The sequence below is a fragment of the Mus musculus genome, chromosome 1 (genome assembly GCF_000001635.26).
Source record: "Mus musculus strain C57BL/6J chromosome 1, GRCm38.p6 C57BL/6J".
In the NCBI taxonomy this organism is placed as follows: Eukaryota; Metazoa; Chordata; class Mammalia; order Rodentia; family Muridae; genus Mus; species Mus musculus.
Window position 1 is genome coordinate 57,129,604 of NC_000067.6, and position 19,735 is coordinate 57,149,338.

A 19,735-nucleotide genomic window follows, 5' to 3' on the forward strand; every position below is an offset into this window, starting at 1 on the left:
AATTTCTCTTATTACTTAGGCTGTGTATTTCTTGCCCCAAACCCAGTCCATCCCCATAGCCAGCAGTCTGCTTCTTCAGTAAGTTTGGCTTTCTAACAACTCCATGTGCAAGTGAGGATATGCAGCACATGCTTTTTCTCCATCTACTAATTTCCCTTGAAATACTGACCTCCAACCTAATCCATGTTGTCATATAGAGTGGCAGTTCTTCCTATAGTTATGAATGAACAATAATAGTATATATTTCCTTAATATATATTTCCTTTATCTATTTGTCTGTCACCAGCACATTTGCTTAGGGCTGTTAGAGCATACAGTACCTCTCTAGCTAAGTTTTTGAGGTGCTTCTGTGTTGTTTTCAAAAGAGCTGATGCAATTTAGTTTTGACTATGGCCAACACTTATATATCATGTCCTTTTTAACAACAGATTTTCATGCTAGCAGGTATGAGACCATAATTCATGGTGATTCTGTTTCTCTCTCTCTTGTGTGTGTGTGTGTGTGGTGTGTGTGTGTGTGTGTGTGTGTGTGTGTGTGTGTGTGTGTGCATGTGTATATACACACACACTTGAACTATAGTGTCCCCATGGAGGACAGAGAACAACATTATTGAGTCAGCTCTTTCCTTCCACCATGTGCATCCATGTGGAACTCAGGCGCTTTTCATATCCCTTTGTCCCCTGTAGAAAAAGATCTATTCAAGTCCTTCCTCATTTGGAATTGAATTGCTACCATCATTGTTGCTGTTACAAGTACTATTGGAAATCCCTTATGCCTTTTGTATGGTTTTATATAATTTTAATCCCATTCCACAGGATCATTTTTGTTTCCTATTTGCAGAAGCATTTTTATTGATAGAAGCAACAGCAGCACCAGCAACAGCACCAACAGTAGCAGCAGCAGGAGCAGCAACTGCACACAGCTGCTTTTGCATGTGTCACTGTGGTTTTTTGTTTGTTTGTTTGTTTTGATAAAAAAACATCGTCAAGACCAAATCAATGGGCTTACATACCTCGAGGCTTCATGCTTAAAGCCTTTAACACATGTTGACTTAACACCATTTATCGTGGTTTCAATATGGGTATTGTCCCTCAAATGCCCATGCTTTAAAGATCAGTGCTATTGACAGGCACTATGAGCCCTTAAGGAGTGGGGTCCAGTGAGAATTCCTTACATCACTGTGGATAAAACCCTGATGGGCATTGTGAGATACTTCTCTGGCCTCTTTCACTACACTTCTTGGCTGAATCTATGTGTGGCTTACTGTATCAAACAAACTCTCTTGTCAAGAGTAATGTCTTCAACAGAGGTCAAAAACATAAGGCAAAGAAAACTCTTTTCCTTTATAAGTGAACTGACTGAAGCATTTTATTATAGCAACACGGTTTACTAAAACACCATTTCGTGAAGATATTCTTCCTATCTCACTTTGTTTTCTTGGCATCCTTGTCAAGTATTGTTGACTATACATGCATATATTTATTTCTAGGCCCTCTATTCTGTTTAATTGGGACACATATCTGTTTTATGTCTAAACAGTATTGAAGCTTTGTGATTTAGATTAAAATCAGATAGACCAATGCCATTAGAATAGGGATTACATTAAATCTATAGGTCACTTTGGATATCTTGGACATTTGATCATTGTTAATTTTTTTGATCCATGAATACTGATACCTGAAGTGGAAATTTCTGTTTGTTCATGTGATAGAGGCTCATGTGATGTTTTGCTGAAGCAGACCCATGAGAGGACAGTGATGCTTGGAGAGAGCATAAATAGGACTCAACAGACAGCAGACCAGGTGCTTGAAATGGCTAGCCTTGCAATGCTTTGTAGGTCTTGCATCTTCACTAATCCTCACTTCATTGATGGAGGCATGCCAAAGAACTTCACCTGGTGTCCTGGCTGGTTCTGGTCACACCTGCTGACTCATGCTGATTTAATGGAAGGAGGCCTGGCTGTTTCTGCTGGATCATGCCACCACTACTGATTCCTGTTTGGTATCCTGATACTACTAAATTGAGTTACTGGTATTCTGACACTGGAGACTGGAATTGCCCCAAAGAACTTCTTCTAAGCACGTCCACATCCTCTTGTCCTATTTACCATCTTTTCTCCCCTACCTTTGGACTGTGGTCTAGAGAGGGGTTAAAGCATTTGAGAACCCTTATTAAAGTAGGTTTTGAAATCTAATCCTACAGATATCTCCCATTTATTTGTGACTTCCTTATAATTTCATCCATAAAACTCAAAGTTTTTAAGGTACAGATCTTTCACTTTCTTTGTTAAATCTACTTTGAGTACTTTATCTTTTAGTGTTGATATGAGATTGTTTTCCCTGGATTCTTTTCTAAATAGTTTGCTATTGGTACATAGAAACACCATTTCTATTTATATTTTGTAAATGTTTTACCCTAAATGTTTCCAAGTGTAATATCTCAAGTGAGGTTGCCCATTCCCCCCACAGGCCAATTTAATTTTGGGAGTTCCTCAATGAAGGCTTCCTTTAGATGACTCTAGCCTACATCAAATTGACAAATTTAAACTGACTAGCAGACCCCCTGACCATATGGATCTGCTGCTGTGGCTCTCATTGATGCAAACCTGTTGCCTTGGCTAACCAGTGGTGACAGGGATACACTGACAGGGATACAAAGCCACTGAGAACTGTTCACTAGTCATGCCCCTTCTTCATACTTAACGGACCTCAGGTAGGTTAGTCCTGTCAACTACCCTAGTGGTCCCCATGGGACTAGAGAGAGGTAGAGTTCCTGCAAAGTTCCCAGGAACTTCTAGGGCACTAACTGTCTGCTATGAGTTCTGTTTTCTCCACTGGAGAAACCAGAGACCCAAAGGATTTTTCTTATTGTGTTCTAAGGGAAGAGAATGTGAGAGGTCTTCTCTTATCTACCCAATATGGCTTCCTTCAGCTTTCTGGTTTTAAGGGTATACTTTGGCCCCCTTCCGTGGTTCATGGCTTTGCATAGGACATTTTTTTTTTGAGACCGGGTTTCTGTGTATAGCCTTGGCTGTCCTGGAACTCACTCTGTAGACCATGCTGGTCTCGAACCCATAAATCCGCCTGCCTCTGCCTCCCAAGTGCTGGGATTAAAGGCGTGTGCCACCACAGCCCGGCTTATAAAGACATTTTTGTCTGTGTATATTTGGTAGTCAATATTTATGTGAGCTGAACTAGAGTCCATCTTAGGCTACCTATGACTCCACAGTCATATTGAGGTAACCTTCAGGAGTTACCAGTTGTCCACATTCCAGTTTCCATATACCCCAAAATTTATTCCAATGGTCACATGCTTGATTTGAAAGACTCCACAAGGAATATGTGCACACTGCAAGAAAAACCTATGTACACATGCATAGCTCATTTTATTCCAATGATATAACATATAGATTGTTGGTTCTGCAATTCTGGTAATGTTATAATACAATTTTGTTGGCATGAAAAACAAGTAGAGAGTTCAAGTCATAAAACACATAGTCAGATAGTTATCACATGTTGGACATAGCTGATGCTCTGATAAGAAGATAGAGTATCGCCGGGCAGTGGTGGCACACACCTTTAATTCCAGCACTTGGGAGGCAGAGGCAGGCAGATTTCTGAGTTCGAGGCCGGCCTGTTCTACAAAGTAAGTTCCAGGACAGCCAGGACTATACAGAGAAACCCTGTCTCGAAAAACAAAAAACAAAAAACAAGAAGATAGAGCATCATGAGCTCCACTCTTCTCTTAACTAGCTACCATCCTTATGGCCAATGCCAGAGGAAAGCATTACCTACTTTGATGGAAAAAGAATCAGACTGCCTGAGCTGTGCAGAGACTCTCTTCTTTCACTGCATCTTAGTCCTGTGATGTCTAAGGTCTTTGTATTAGCAGTGTCTTTATCCTCTTTGTCTTATGTTAACCTCTTGTAGATCTCACACAAGCCATGTACTCATTCTAGGGTTTATGACACTCACAATGCTTTAGTGTTTGATGAGTATGAATTGGCTGCTATGGACATCTCTGCCCTGTACTTTGCTGCATATGCATGCGAGGGGGGGGATATAAACTGAGGTTGATCTGCTGTAGAACATGATTATTTTAATGCTTTGGTTCTCATAGCCAGACAAGATAGAGCATCATGAGCTCCACTCTTCTCTTAACTAGCTACCATCCTTATGGCCAATGCCAGAGGAAAGCATTACCTACTTTGATGGAAAAAGAATCAGACTGCCTGAGCTGTGCAGAGACTCTCTTCTTTCACTGCATCTTAGTCCTGTGATGTCTAAGGTCTTTGTATTAGCAGTGTCTTTATCCTCTTTGTCTTATTTAACCTCTTGTAGATCTCACACAAGCCATGTACTCATTCTAGGGTTTATGACACTCACAATGCTTTAGTGTTTGATGAGTATGAATTGGCTGCTATGGACATCTCTGCCCTGTACTTTGCTGCATATGCATGCGAGGGGGGGGATATAAACTGAGGTTGATCTGCTGTAGAACATGATTATTTTAATGCTTTGGTTCTCATAGCCAGACAAGTTTCCAGGGCAGCTGTGTCAGCTTACACTGCAGCCACTGGTGGGTTAAGGTTCCAATTGTTTCCTACCTCCATGACACTGAGTGTCAGCTGGTTGTGATTTATTTCATTTGGGGGTTCTTAGCAGCCTCTGAGCATGGCTTTAGTTATCTTTCCCTGGCACTTAACATGAATCAACCCCTTGTAATAAGTTTATTGTCTGCTTGCATGTCTTTCATTTTGGCAGTTTTGTTGACGTTCATGGCTATTTTTCTAGTAAGCTGATAATTCTTATTTTCAACTCTATATTCCAGAAGTGAGTTCTTGTGGATCGATACACCTGCAAGTATCTGGTCCCACTTTTGGGGTTGTCTCATGTTCTGAGTGTTTCGCATACACAGAAGCTGTAGAAGAATGCCAGGACTCCTACTGTATCATTCACATACACCCCCCTCTGCCCGCCTTAGCACGGTCTCATGTTGAAGCCAAAGGATCAGGCCTGTCTGGCTGGACAGCACATTTTCAGGGTGCACACACCTCTGTTCCCAGCACTGGAATTAAAACCATGGATGCCTGTGTGCAGTTTTTTTTTTTTAATATGCATGCTGAACATTAAAACTCAGGTCCTCCTTCTGACCTGGCAAGCACTTCTACCCACTGAGCCATCATCCCAGCTCTTTGCCGCACCATTTTTAATGCTACCTTTTTGGGAAGGTTTATTATTTTTAAATGTTTATTTTGTTTGTTTATGTGTGTGTATGTGTGAATGAGTGTATGTGTGGGTGAGTGTATGTGTGAGTGTATTCGAGTGTGTGTGTGTGTGTGTTGTTATGTAGGTATGTTGCACATGTGTATGGGTGCCACAGAAGCCAGTAGAGGGCATCAGACACCCGAAGCTGCAGTTAGTGTTCTTGGCTGCTGACCCATCTCTCCAGCCCCTGATGCTATCTTTTAAAGAAAATATTTCGTCATTTTCACTTAGTTGAACTTAGAATCTTCATATTTCTTTTTCCATTTCTAATAGCATACAAAATTCACTGGCCTCATTATAACATGATCACATACAAATGTCATGTTTCTAGTTAAATTCACTCCCACTATTTATATTTATATTTGTATTTATATTTATATTATTCTCTGGTAATGATTATTACATTTTTTTTGCCTTATTTGAAAAAATGTTTTTCTGGTTGGGTGTGGTGGCGCACGCCTTTAATCCCAGCACTCGGGAGGCAGAGGCAGGCGGATTTCTGAGTTCAAGACCAGCCTGGTCTACAGAGTGAGTTCCAGGACAGCCAGGGCTGCACAGAGAAACCCTGTCTCAAACAAAACAAAACAAAACAAAACAACAACAAAAGAAGTTTTTCTGCCCAAAGTCATGTTACTACTTTTTCTCTGCAGCACTGATCACTGATGTCCTCCCCTTCTCATTTCCTCTTTTCTGTTCCACCTTTCTTCCCTCCCTCCCTCCCTTCTTCCTTCCCTCCTTCTCTCTCCCTCCCTGCCTTCCTGCCTCCCTTCCTTCTTCCTTCCTTCCTTCCTTCCCGCCCTCCTATTTCTTTCTCTTCCTGTGCTAGATATTGAACCTAAGGCCTCCATCTAGGTCTACCCCATGGCTGAACTATGTTTCTAGCTCTTCTACACAGATTTCTTCTTTCAAGTTAATTCAGCCGCAACAATAAAAACTCAAATGTTATGGCTGGTGAAAGGTGCATATGAAGGTTCATTTCCTTTCATATTAAAAAATAAATGGTGTATGACCATTTATTGAACATGCTGACTCCTCTCTATTGTGCTCTGGTGCCAGTTTCATCATAAATTATGTTTTCAAATATGGTTGCTTTTAGTGTTATAGTAATTTTGGGCTCCTAGAGTCAGTTGAGCATGATGGAAAGAATGTCCCAGGCTGGGAAACAACGTGTGTCCAGGGGTGAGCTGAGTACCTGCTGATCACCAGGGAGTGAGGAAAAGCCGGAGCAGTTGGAGCACAGAACAGTGGTTTGCAAGGTGTCCATCAGAGCCGGAATACGCATCCTACAACACGCTAAGAGCAGCAGGAAACCACAGAAGCACTTTCAGCATATGGATAACTTAATCAGCTTGGCATGTGCAAAAGATTACTGTGGCCGCAATGTAAAGAGGACACCAAAGGGGAATAGAGTAAGTAGAAGTGGCCTGCTAGAAGGCTGACTGAGCTGTTCAGGGAAAAGATGTGGGTGGCTTATGCCACAGTAGGGTTTTTTTTGCCCTAGGTCTCTGGCCCATCTAGTGTTAGGATCTTGGGTTCCTTCTCATGGAGTGGACCTTAAATCTAATTAGATGTTGATTGGTTAGCACCACAAGCTTTGTGGCTCCATTTAGATCATCTATTGAAACTAATATATCTTGCAGGCAGATCATCTTTGTAAATCGAAGAGTTTATATGTGGGTTGGTGTTTACCTTCTTCTTGCAGCAGGCAGAGCACCTTCCAGTACCCTGAACACTGGTCAGTCAGCGGGGTGAAGACTCTAGATAGGCACCAGCTCAACCTCTCCATGTTCAGTAAGCTGTGTATGTGTTGTCAGCAGTAGAGTTTTACCATAAGTTTGTGAAGAGCAACCAATAGCTTTGGCAGTAGCCTGGGCTCTTTAGGGGTTCCCATGAGGTACCTCTTGCCAATAACTCAGTTGGATGCAATACATTCCTGGAACTTCATTTGGTTATGATAGAGATCCAATTGGGGCTCCATCTTCCCGTTATTTAGTGATTCCATTTGGATCACCTACATATGTGTACATATTTAAGGAAGCTTCTACTATATTACTTTCCATAAAAAACCTCAAATGGCTCTTAGTTTTAGCTACCTGTATAATCTCCCTCACCACCCTCTTCCTTCCCCATTTGGTCCTCTCATTCAGCGCCCCCGTCCCCTTCTGATACATAACTATCTATTCTATTTCCCCTTCCTGGAGTTGTCCAGTCCACTTCTAGTCCCTTACTCTCTATATGACCTCTGTAGATTAGAGCCAGCTTGTTCAAGACATAACAGCCAATATTCATGTATAAGAAAATATATACCATGTTTATTTTAGGAAGTCTCACTCAAGATGACTTTTTCTAGCTCTACCCATTTCCCTGTGAATTTAACAATTTCATTTTTAATAGCTGAAGAATATTTCATTGTGTAAATAAATCATATTTATTTGAATCCATTCATCTATTGATATACTACCATTTCTTATTTCAGACTATCATGAATAGAGCAGCAATGGACATGGTCAAACAAGTGTCTCTGTAGTGGGAGGCCATGTCTTTTAGGTATATGCCCAAGAGTGGGATAGCTGGATCTTGAGGTAAACTCTTCCCAGCTTTCTGGAAAAGCCACCACACTGACTTCCATCACGGTTGTTCAAGTTTGCACTCCCACCAGCAGCCCCCTTATTCCACACCCTCAGCAGCATGCGCTGCCACTTGTTTAATAGATCTTAGCCATTCTGACTGGTGTAAGATGAAATCCCAAAGTAGTTGTGATTTGCATTTCCCTGATAACTAAGGATGTTGAACATCTCTTTAAGCGTGTCTCAGCCATTTGTATTTCCTCTTTTGAGAACACTCTGTTTAGATCTGTATCTCATTTTTAATTGGGCTGTTTATTTTCTTGGAGTCCAGTTTTTTGGAGTTCTTCATATATTTTAGATATTAGCTCTCTAACAGATGTGGAGTTGGTAAAACGTTTTTCCTTTCTGAAGGTTGCTGCTTTGTTCGACTGAGTTTCCTTTGACGCTCAGAAGCCTCTCAGTTTCCTGAGGTCCTATTAATCATTGTTCTTGGTTCCTGTGATATTGGTATTCTGTTCAGAAAGTTATTTTCTGTGACAATGAGTTCAAGGCTATTCCCCACTCTCTTCTATCAGATTCAGTCTATCTGATCTTATGTTGAGGTCTCCAATAGACTTGTAGTTGAGTTTTAGGTAGAGTAATAAGTGTGGATCTATGTGGGTTCTTCTGCATGCAGCCATCAAGTGTGACCAGCACCATTTGTTGAAGATGCTGTCTTTTATCTAGTGTGTGTGTTTTTGGACTCTTTATAAAATGTCAGGTACTTATAGATTTGTGGATTTATGGCTGGGTCTTCAGTTCAATTTTGTTGATCAATGTGTCAGTTGTTACACCAATGCCATACTGTTTCTATTAGTATAGATCTGTAGTATAAGTCAAGGATGGTGACATCTCAAGCATTTTATAATGAATAATAATAAACTTAATATTAATAAATTAGTATTAATTTATTGATATTAATATTAGTACATTGTATTATTAAGGATTATTTTAGCAATCTTGGGCTTTTTGTGTTTTCATGTAAGGTGAAAACCCCAAAGTCTGCCCTTAGTGACACACTTTCTCCAACAAGGCCACACTTCCTCAGACAAGGCCATACCTCCTAATACATCTAGTTTTTCTCAAACAGTTCCACTCGTGTTACAGTAGCCAATTCATCTCTACTCAAATTGACCCCTGCAGTGGCGGCCCATGTTCCTCACTACCTACCCCAATGTTCTGTGTTCCCAAATGAAAGACACACATAGACTCAACCTTATATTTTAATATGCCTTAAACGGCTCAATGGCTGAGCCATTCTCAAACCTCCAATATTCCTGAGTTATTACTTACTAAAATCTATATTCCATCTTTGTTACTCTAGACCCAGTCGTGGGGGGCAGTCCTGGGGCTGCTCTACCCCAGCTCTTTCATGTTGGCTCTTTCTCTGTTCTGCACTTCTCAAGCCTGGTTTTTACTCTTTTCCCTGCATGGCAGTTCTCTCCCCCCCCCCACCCCCCACCCCCCACCACCCAATCCCTTTCCCAGGAATCCTAAAAGTCCTGTCTCTGTCTCTCTGCCCAGCCATTGGCCACCAGCAACTCTATTTACCAATTAAACCAACTGGGGCCCAGGACTCTCAGCATTTTACGTGTAGAAGTGCAGATTTCCGTGTAATTTTGAGGGCCAAATTAACATAAGTAGCATTAGACCAAATCCACAGCACACTCCCTGGTGATTAAGCATTCAAATATATGAACCTATTGGTCCATTCTTATTCAAACCACTACAGTAATTATTTTTCTTTGATGAGTTTTATATGATTTAGGTATTACAGCAACTGCGGCCTTGCCAAAAGAATGGGGCAATGGTTCTTCTATTTCTATTCTTTAGAATAATAGAGTACTTGTATTAATTCTTCTTTGAAAGTCTGATAAAATTCTGTGCTAAAACCATCTGGTCCTCAACTTTTATTGGTAGAAAGACTTATTTACTGCTTGTATTTCACTATGGATTATAGGTCTGTTCAAATTGCTTATCTGATCTTGATTTAACTTTGGTATGTGTTATATATCAAGAAAATTATCCATTTCTTTTAGATTTTATAATTTGGTAGAGTGCAGGTTTTTAAAAGTATGACTTAATTCTCAGGATTTCCTTGATATCTGTTGTAATGTCCTCATTTGTCTTTAATTTTGTTAACTGGGTCTTCTCTTCCCATCTTTTAGTTAATTTAACTAAGGGTTTGTCAATCTTGTTGTTTTTGTTTTCTTCAAAGACCAACTCTAGGTTACTCTGTATTTTTGTTTGTTCATTTCAATTTTGTTGATTTCAGCCCTGAATTTGATTTTTTTTGCCATTTATTTAGATTTAGTTCTTTTTATTCTAGAGCTTTCAGTTGTGCTGTTAAATTACTAATTTGCAATTTTATTTTTAAACGTGGCCTCTTAGCTCTATGAACTTGCCTCTTAGAACCATTGTCACTGTGCCCCATAGGTTTAGGCATGCTGTGACTTCATTTTCATTCAATTCATAAGTTTTTTTATTTCTTTCTTAATTTCTATCTTGAACAACTTATTCACTCAGCAGCAAGTTGTTCAGTTTACATGAGTTTGAAGTTTTCTGTTATTTCTGTTGTTGAGATCAAGTTTTAACACGTGGTGGTCTGATAGGATGCTCTTTCCATTTTCTCCTATCTGTTGAGGCTTATTTTGTGTCCACATAACTGGTCAACTTTGGACAAGATCCTATGAATCTCTGAGAAGAAGGTATGTTCATTTGTGTTTGGGTGGAATGTTCTATAAATATGTTAGGTCTGTTTGGTTTATAACATCAGTTAGCTCCAGAATTTTAGTGTTTAGCTTTTGTCTGAATGACCTGTATGTTGGGTATGGAAGACATTGTATGAGGGTCAATATGTCATTTTAGCTATAGTACTGTTTTTCCTATGAACTTTATGCCCTTGAGCTTGGTGCACAGATGTTTAGAACTGTAATTATCCTTTTGGTGGATTTTTTCTTTTATGAATATATAGTTTTCTTCCTTATCTCTTTGAATTAATTTTGGTTTAAAGTATTTTTGTCAGATATTAAAATGGTTATATCAACTCTTGTCTTGGTTCGGTTTGCTTCAAATATCTTGTTCCATCCATGTTTTTACTCCAGAATGATGCCATACTTGACGTTACAGTATGTTTCTTGGATGGTGCAGATGAATCCATCTCATTTTTCCATCCATTCTGTTAGTCTGTGACTTTTTATTGCGGAGTTGAGACCATTGGTTTTGAGAGTTATCAATGAGCAGTGTTTGTTGATTCCTGTTGCTCTGTGGTGGTGGTGGTGGTGGTGGTGGTGGTGGTGGTGTTTCCCCTCTCTTTCACTCTGCTGGTCTGAGATTTTCTATTTCTTGTGTTTTCTTGGGTGTGCTTAACCTCTTCAGCTTGAAGTTTTCCTTTTATTGCCTTCTCTAGACCTGGATTTATAGATAGATAGACCTTAAATTTAATTTTATTATGGAATATCTTTCTTTCTCCAGCTATTGTGATCAAAACTTTTACAGGGTATATAGTCTGAGCTGGCATCTATGGTCTCTTAGAGTTTGTAAAACTTTCATCTTGGCCCTTCTGGATTTTAGAGTTTCCATTGAAAAGCCAGGTGTTATTATAATAGGTATGTCTTTATGTATTATCTGGGCTTTTTCCCTTGTAGCTTTTAATATTATTTCTTTGTACTATGCATTTAGTGTTTTGATTATTTCATGTCATTGGGAATTATTTTTCTGTTCCTGTCATTTGGTGTTCTGTATGCTTCTTGTATATTGATAGACACCTCCTTATTTCAGTTGGATAAATTTTGTTCTATAATTTTATTGAAACTATTTTCAGATCCCTTGGTTTCTTCTCCTTCCTTGATTTTATATATATCAAACACACACACACACACACACACACACACACACACACACACACACACATATATTTGATCTCTTTCTCTTTCATAGTTTTCTAGATTTGTGATTGTGAGCTGCCATGTGGCTGTTTGGGATCAAACTCAGGTTATCTGCTAGAACAGTCAGTGCTCCAGTGTCTTAATGGCCAGCCCTGTTTTTACTTTTTGACTATTGTGATAAATGCTACTATGTATGTGAGTTTATAAATACATCTTCAAGTCCTTGCTTTAGGAGTGTGTGTGTGTGTGTGTGTGTGCGCACGTGTGTGTAAGGCATTGCATGTGTGTGAAAGTTAAAGGACATCTTGTGGAGTCATGTCTCTCTATCATGGGTTCTGGAAATCAGTCTCAGGTTACTAAGTTTGTACATTTACCCAGTGAGCCCGCTCCCAGGCCTAGAGTAGCTGTAACACTGTCTTAGCAAGGATAAGTAGCAAATGGAACCTTACATGTAAGCATTACTTATTGATAGACAATCCATCCATTTTACTTCAGGCACTTACTGAGGAGAAATGAATCATGTCCTTCCAAAGACCCACACGCTTCGGGCAGGAATAGTCAGTGTCTTGTCTATGGTAAGGGTTGGTGGTGCTGTTGGTGTAGATTTCTGTTGAAACTCATCTAAATGTACTATCCTAGATCCCTTTCTTCTTGTGACTAAAGTATTTGACTGAAGTAAGTCAAAGAAGAATTATTTATCCTGGCTCAGTGTTTTGGAAGGTTTAATCCACGAGAGTTTGGCCCTGAGCCTCTGGTTCCGGATTTAGGCAGTCATTGCAGCCAGGGGCTGTGGTAAAGAAAATTCTTCACCTTGTTTGGAACAAGAAGCAAAGAACAAGACAAGAACTTCAGTCCAGGTATAACCCCCAATCTACTTCCACCATAACCTCCAAAATTCCATAAACTCCCAAAATAGTACCACCCTCCTGAGACCCAAGTGTTCAAACACATGGTGCCTGTGGGCAACGTTTCAAATTCAAACCACAACACATACATTTTTCGATAGCTCCATCTCATTATATGTAAATTATGGCCTGATAATATTTTTTAAAAGTAAGTTTTCTTAGTAACGGAGAAACTATTATTACAATAATCTCACACTAAGTCCCCACCATCTGCCTATGTCCGACAGGTTAACTTTTTGTACTAAAGAATAAAGTATTTCTACACTCGCTTTCCTTTGGTCATGAGCCACAAAGATTTTCCATAATGTTTCTTGAACACTTCAAATAGACTGAGAATCAAACAAGGTATAGTTAAAACATCTGCCCTAAAGTAGAGAAGAGAATTTATTTTATAGCATTATTTATATTGCCCCCTAAGTAAAATTAAAACTTCAAAGTTACTTCATTTGTATTTCAAATTTGCCCTTGAATTGGATGTCTATTTAAACATAAAGCCAGCAAGAGAGATGTTCCTAAGTCCAGCTCCTCATTGATGGGACTGAAGAAAGCTGCCCACCATCACCTCCTTTCAAAATTCAGCCATACACTCTGCTTGTAGTTTTGCCTGAGTCGAGCATTTGCACCCAAAAGAAAGGTTTCTTTACAAATCACAAATTATTCATTAAAACATTATTTAAAAAAATACATAGCATTTTGAAACTGTTATTTCAATTTGTGTTAAATTTCAGCATCAAAAGTTAAGATACTGTTGAGTGTGTGTGTGTGTGTGTGTGTGTGTGTGTGTGTGTGTGTGTGTGCCTAGGACATGACCTGAGTCAAATACTGGAATACTGAATTTAATGTCCTAGTCTCAGGTTTGATATTACTTAACATCAAGAAAATATTCTTTGTTGTTTTATATTTTCATAACAAAAAAAAAACCTTTCACTAAAAGGATTAGCATACATAAAGGAACAAGGTCAGGATTATGTCCTTATGACCCCCATCTGAGCATTTGTTGAGATGCGGTTGTTGGTTTGCCTTGTAGAAAGCTATAAATAACCACACAGTTTATATAAAGGCATTTTCAGATGAATTCAACACTTCAGAAGGAAAACTTGGCAATTTTTTATATATGTAAAATTTAAGCTTTTAAAAAATATTTTTTCTTTTTCTCAAGCAGTTCAATAAAAGCCACTGACAAACCACACTTTTCTGTGCATGCAAACCAGTGTGATCTCTAAGTCTTTTGACTGTCCAATTTCAGAATACAGAAAGCAAGAGACTTGGGCTTGTATTTCCAAAAGCTCCTCGCCTAGAATTGCATGATTGGGTGGAAGGTTGTTAACCACACTCCATGTCTTCAAAATCTATCACAGAGTCTTGGGTGCCGAGATAGAACAGCCTGGCAAGAGCAACTTAAGGGAGAAAGGATGTGCTTTGTCTCATGGTTCACGGGTTCATCATGGCAGAGAAGTCATGAGAGAAAAGGCTCAAGACATCTGATCACACTGCTTCCAAACCCAAAGGAAGACAAACGCTGGCACTCTGCACACTTTACCTGGGTCTTCCCACTGCCAATTAACAAGTAACTTAATCACTTACAGGCAGGCATGCCTCGAGGCTTGTTTCCAAGGTGTTTCTAGAGCCTGTCAAGTCTGACAAGTTTAACTAGGACAGTGCTCCTTAGTATCCTTCATTATAGAAAAAGAAAGGAAGGAAGGAAGGGAGGGAGGGAGGGAGGGAGGGAGGAAGGAAGGAAGGAAGGAAGGAAGGAAGGAAGGAAGGAAGGAAGGAAGGAAGGAAAAAGAAAACGTGTAGTAAGTTTCTCTTGCTCCAGAAAGATCACATGCAGCCTCTGTTAGAATCCAGAAGTCAGAAGTCATACACGGAAGGTAAATACCATGATGTCAGTGTCAGCTGATCACCCACTGTGTTCTGTGTTAGGGAGGGAAAAACTGTAGCTAAATTAAATAAGGCCACGGCATAAAGAAACTGCAAAAATAAATATAAGAATAACCCAAAAGTTAGAAAATCTATAATCAATAAAAATGGATAGATATGGCAGAGTTCTTCGATAAAACTGCATTTTCAACCATTTTAAACCGTTTCCCACTTGGCAGAACCCCAAATGGGCTTTGCCAAGCACTTTCCTCTGCACTTTCTAAGTGCATATGTATTTCAAGGAAAATTTAATCCATATGTTCTTCTCTCATTTACACAATTTATCAAAATGTTGCTTTGAATGAGCCATTTAATGTCTAAGAAAACTAAAGAGCACTCCTTTCCCTCCCAAATAAGATTTTAGCTTTTTTTCTTCCTGAATTAAAAATGTGTTCTAAACTACATAGAAAACTAATTGAAAAATAGTGAATTCTGTTTTAATATTCAGAGCCAAGTAATATCTAATAAAATGCAAACTAATAGAAAAGCACAGATTCCCTTCTGCTACTGTTCCCAACTTCCTCTCATGGTTCCAAGAAGCCAAGGACTATCTGAATTAAAGATACCATAGAAATAACTTTTTTTTCCTGTCACTTTAGAGAAACTGAATCTGAACAAAGTTGAATAGGCAGACATCACAAAACAAGGATTAGCAGCAGAGCAAAAATATTTGTCCAGTTAAGTGAGTTCTTTCATTTTTTATCTCAGTTAGAATCTTATGCTGTAATATATTAGTCTTTTAGAATAATACGAGATCATGTAAACACAGTGCAGATTATAATGTATGTAGTGTGCCCTCTGCTTTCTCCAGACAAATGTTAGGAGCACTGAGAGGCTTCAAGTGAGAAATTCAACATCCAGCGCTGCTACTGAAAATTTCAGTCGTTGAATTCACCAAGTGACCCTAATACACATCCTTTACTGTCCCCAGAAGAGACAGAAATGCATCTGTTTAATGTGTGAGCTACAGATGTATGTGCGCTATTGTAGTACTTACAGAAGTCAGTCCTGTGCTCTCATTCCGGGTCCCGCGGGTTCATTCTGATCACCAGGCTTGGGCGGCAAGCACCCCTAGCCACTGAGAAGTCCAGCAACATCAGACACTCTTACCAAGGACAAGGAACAGAGAATTACGTGGACTGCACCTCAACAGATAAGGACACTCACCCTCTCTTGCTTGCCTTCTTCCCTCAGAGGGTGTCACTGTGTTCTGCACACAAACTTGGTCATGGGTGAACATCTGAGAGTTAGTGATGAATCCATCCTGGCACAGCCATAGTCTGCTCTGGGCTTGGTGTCTGTTACCAGTGTCTTCAGATACCTCAGTTTCTCCAGATGGGGAAACAGACCTGGGAAAAGAATAGCTTGATTCCCCCAGGCCACTAAAAAGAAGAGGTTTCTCATGTTCATGTCACAAAGGTGTTTGAAACTATAGATCAAAGATTGGTGAAAAGATCTCCTTAGGCTTCTATATCATCATGGCTTCTCAGTGTTTAGGCAGGAGTGCTGTCTTATACAAAGCAGCGACTACCAGAAGCTTCCCATTCTTTCCATGTAATGGAAGAGAGCAAGCATGTCATAACTATGTGCATAACACATGCAGGCAATAATGAAAAATCATACATTTTGTGGAGGGAGGAACCAAGTGGATGCAGTGTGGTTGGACCAACTGCTTGCTAGTTGTTTAGTTTTGGGAGGTTTCCTTGATCTATCTCATAGGATGCATTTAATGGAATGTTCCTTTGCCCTGCTGCGTAAGGATCCTTGAAACAATTTGTGTAAAGCACATAAGGAAACGTCTGCATAGAACAGGAACGCAATGAAAATAATTGTGATTAACTCTCACTTTTTTTCTTTATTTTACTCATACCAGGAAACTGGCTAATAAGGCCAGGAGAGATAGATAGATAGAAAGAAAGAAAGAAAGAAAGAAAGAAAGAAAGAAAGAAAGAAAGAAAGAAAGAAGGGAGGGAGGGAGGGAGGAAGGAAGGAAGGGAGGGAGGGAGGGAGGGAGGGAGAAAGGAAGAAAGAAAGGAGGGAGGAAGAAAGGAAGAAAGGAAGAAAGGAAGAAAGAAAGGAGAGAGGGAGGAAGAAAGGAAGAAAGGGAGAAAGGAAGAAAGGAAGAAAGGAAGAACGGAAGAAAGGAAGAAAGAAAGAAAGAAAGAAAGAAAGAAAGAAAGAAAGAAAGAAAGAAAGAAAGAAAGACTGTTATTTAAAACTAACAGAGAGATCTGACTCTAAGCAGGTAAAAGAAATTGCAAATCAGTAAACTGTGATTCTAAATCCAACCATGTGTTCAAAGCACAAAGCAAGTCCAACTTGATGCAATCACAGCAGGTACCCATATCACTCAATGTGCAGCTTCTAATAGTCTTTCTATCCTGATCTCCAATTGTCAAAATGAGCTAACTAATCCAGCTTACTTATTACAGAATATGCAATGATATTGAGGTATCACATGGTAGTCTGTAAATATGTACAGCCATCATGTATCAATTCAAAAGAAAATTATCTTTAAAACAGAAACAAGATTTCTAAATAAAGTAACATACTCAAAGATTAGACAGCCATTGTAACCAAGAGCAAAATTCTCATCAGTGCCCTCAGAAGTTGATGAACCAGAAATGGTTATGTCAGCAAAGAGCTCAGCAGCGTGGAACCTATGGGGCACATGTGAGGCCCAGTTCTGATTCACTTTGTCTTGGTGACTGAAGAGGACGATATAGTGAAAAGAACGCAATTGTTGTCTAAGTGTCATTACCAGGGAAAGTGGGGTCCCCGCACAGCATTCTTAGCCTCGTCAATAAGATGGTTTAAGAATGACTCAGAAGAACACTCAAGGACAATTTTATTAGTGTTCAAAAGAGAAATCACAGGGCAGGAAACCTGTAAGTCCTGGCAAGCATTCAGGGAAGGAGGATGGAAAAGAAGGAGAGAGAAAGCCGTGGCTTTGTGAGGTAGTCATGGAAGTTTAGCAATCAGCCATGTGGTTAAAGGGAACAGGGCTTCATAGAAAGACTGGGGAGACCCCAAAGTACCAGAGAAAATGTGCTCAGACTGACCACCATCCAACAGAAAAAGACAGAGAAGAAGAAAAAGGAAAGTTCAATTTCTTTGAGTCAGGACCCAGAAAGTCTGAGAGACTTAAGAAGCCTCAAGGTGGCTTGGTAGTGACTGGACAGAGAATATGGACTCTGTGGAAGCAGGGGGGACATGTATTGTCTTCTTAAGGGGATCGTTATTCTCCCTATCTATTTAGCATGGAGTCAGAGAAATGTGACTTTCTGAGTGATTCGTCTCTTTGCCGGATGATTGGCCAGTCTAACTGGATTAACTTGCACATGTCTGTGTAGTTTGGAATGTCAGTCTCCACCTAAGCCAGAGGTAGATTCCACTCTCTTGGCCAGGAAAAAACAGGCCTTAATCAGCCCCAGCAGAAGACTGCTGAAGGCTGTAATCACATCACTCTGAAGATGACATTCTATTTCCGGGTTTGCAAAATGAAGTTAGATTTGGTGGTCATGATGTACCTACCTTCTGGGATTGTAACTTCCATGGTGGAGGGCTTCCCTTCCCTTCCCTAGGTTTGATCTCTACTGCTGCTAAGTGGGAAAAAATGTACCTACTGAACTGACGTCTTATGGACCTATCGTGACCTAGAACAGTGAGATCAGTTCTAACACCTTCATCCCTGTCCTGTAATAAGTGAGATGAAGAATGTCACAGGTAACGTAAGCATTACGGTAGAATCAGACTCCTATAACGTGTTCCGCTATGTGCCTACAATGGTTCAGTGGTTAGAAAGTTAACTGCTATGAATCTAAATTGGCTCCATCATGATGTCAGGACCACTTTCTGTTTCATATCTTTTCATAAAGGTTAAATAATAGCATTTTCTTGCTTCATGATAGGAGCTCAGTACAAATGGTGCCATTATCAAGATGGCAGAAGAGGGCAAAATGGATTCAGACATTGGACTGAAGGTTTTGTACATCAAGGGAACATCAGTTGGCACGTACATAATACTTCCCAACCAAACTGTTTTACAGCTGGAGTTATAGGCAGTTGTGATCTGGGCTGTGCATGATGGGAATTGAACCCAGGTCCCCTGTAAGAGCTGCAGTGTCCTTAACTGCTGGGCCATCTTCTCAGTTCCTAACTCACATTTCTGATTATTTCGATTGTTTAAACATTAAACGTTTGATTTACTCAGCAACTTGAGGCAGGCTGTATACCTCAGGACCCGTCGCCTGTTAGGTGTCGGTAAATATAAAAGCAGCATGATATCATTTGTTGACTGAACTAATAAAGTTGATCCCTCGAGTCAGGCTTTGTCAGAGACTTCCAATGATCAGAGTTCAATTCCATCACATGCTAGACCACAACTGCCTGTAACTCCAGCTCTCGAATAGCCAATGCCTTTCCTGACCTCTGTGGGCTACTGCATGCAGTCGTACATATACTCAGATGGAACACACAAAATAAAACAAGTGTTTTTAACACGAGGAGTACACAAGTAAAAGAAACTATACACAGTAATAGAGAGAATTATCCTACATCAGAATATTTTCAGGGTTTCAATATTCCTGTTAAGTGTTCTTATCATTCATACCAGAAGCAGGCAAGAGTGTTGCAATCCAGGCAGTAGCTCCAATGGCTACTATTCCAATCTGTCCAGCAGCTCTACCCCAAGGGCCATCTCCAAAGATAAGTAGAGCTTGGGAAGAGTCTGCTAGCTGAGCTCCATGGTCAGAACAGCCTTCAGGGCTGCTGAATTCAATCCCCCAGTGACAGAGGAAGTGAGAAACCAATGCACCAGGCTTTCTCCACAGACTTTAAGGACTTTCTCTCCCTTATTTGTTTCCTATGATTTTAACCATCAAGTCTCTCTAAAACATACTTGAAATAATGTGCATTCATGAGGGAGGGTGAGCTCTCCCTCCATACTTTGTAGGGAGACTGAAGCTGCCAAGGACAGAAAACAGCCACTTTGGAAGAATTGAGGTAGGGCTGAGCTCTCTGCGGACCTCTGGAAGGGAAGGGGAAGCCTTGGGTCTACCCTAGGGGGGAATTCTGGGAATCCCAGCTGGGGCATAAGGCCAAGCAAGGAAACTGCTCTCTCTATTTCTATCATTGTAGACTTTCTG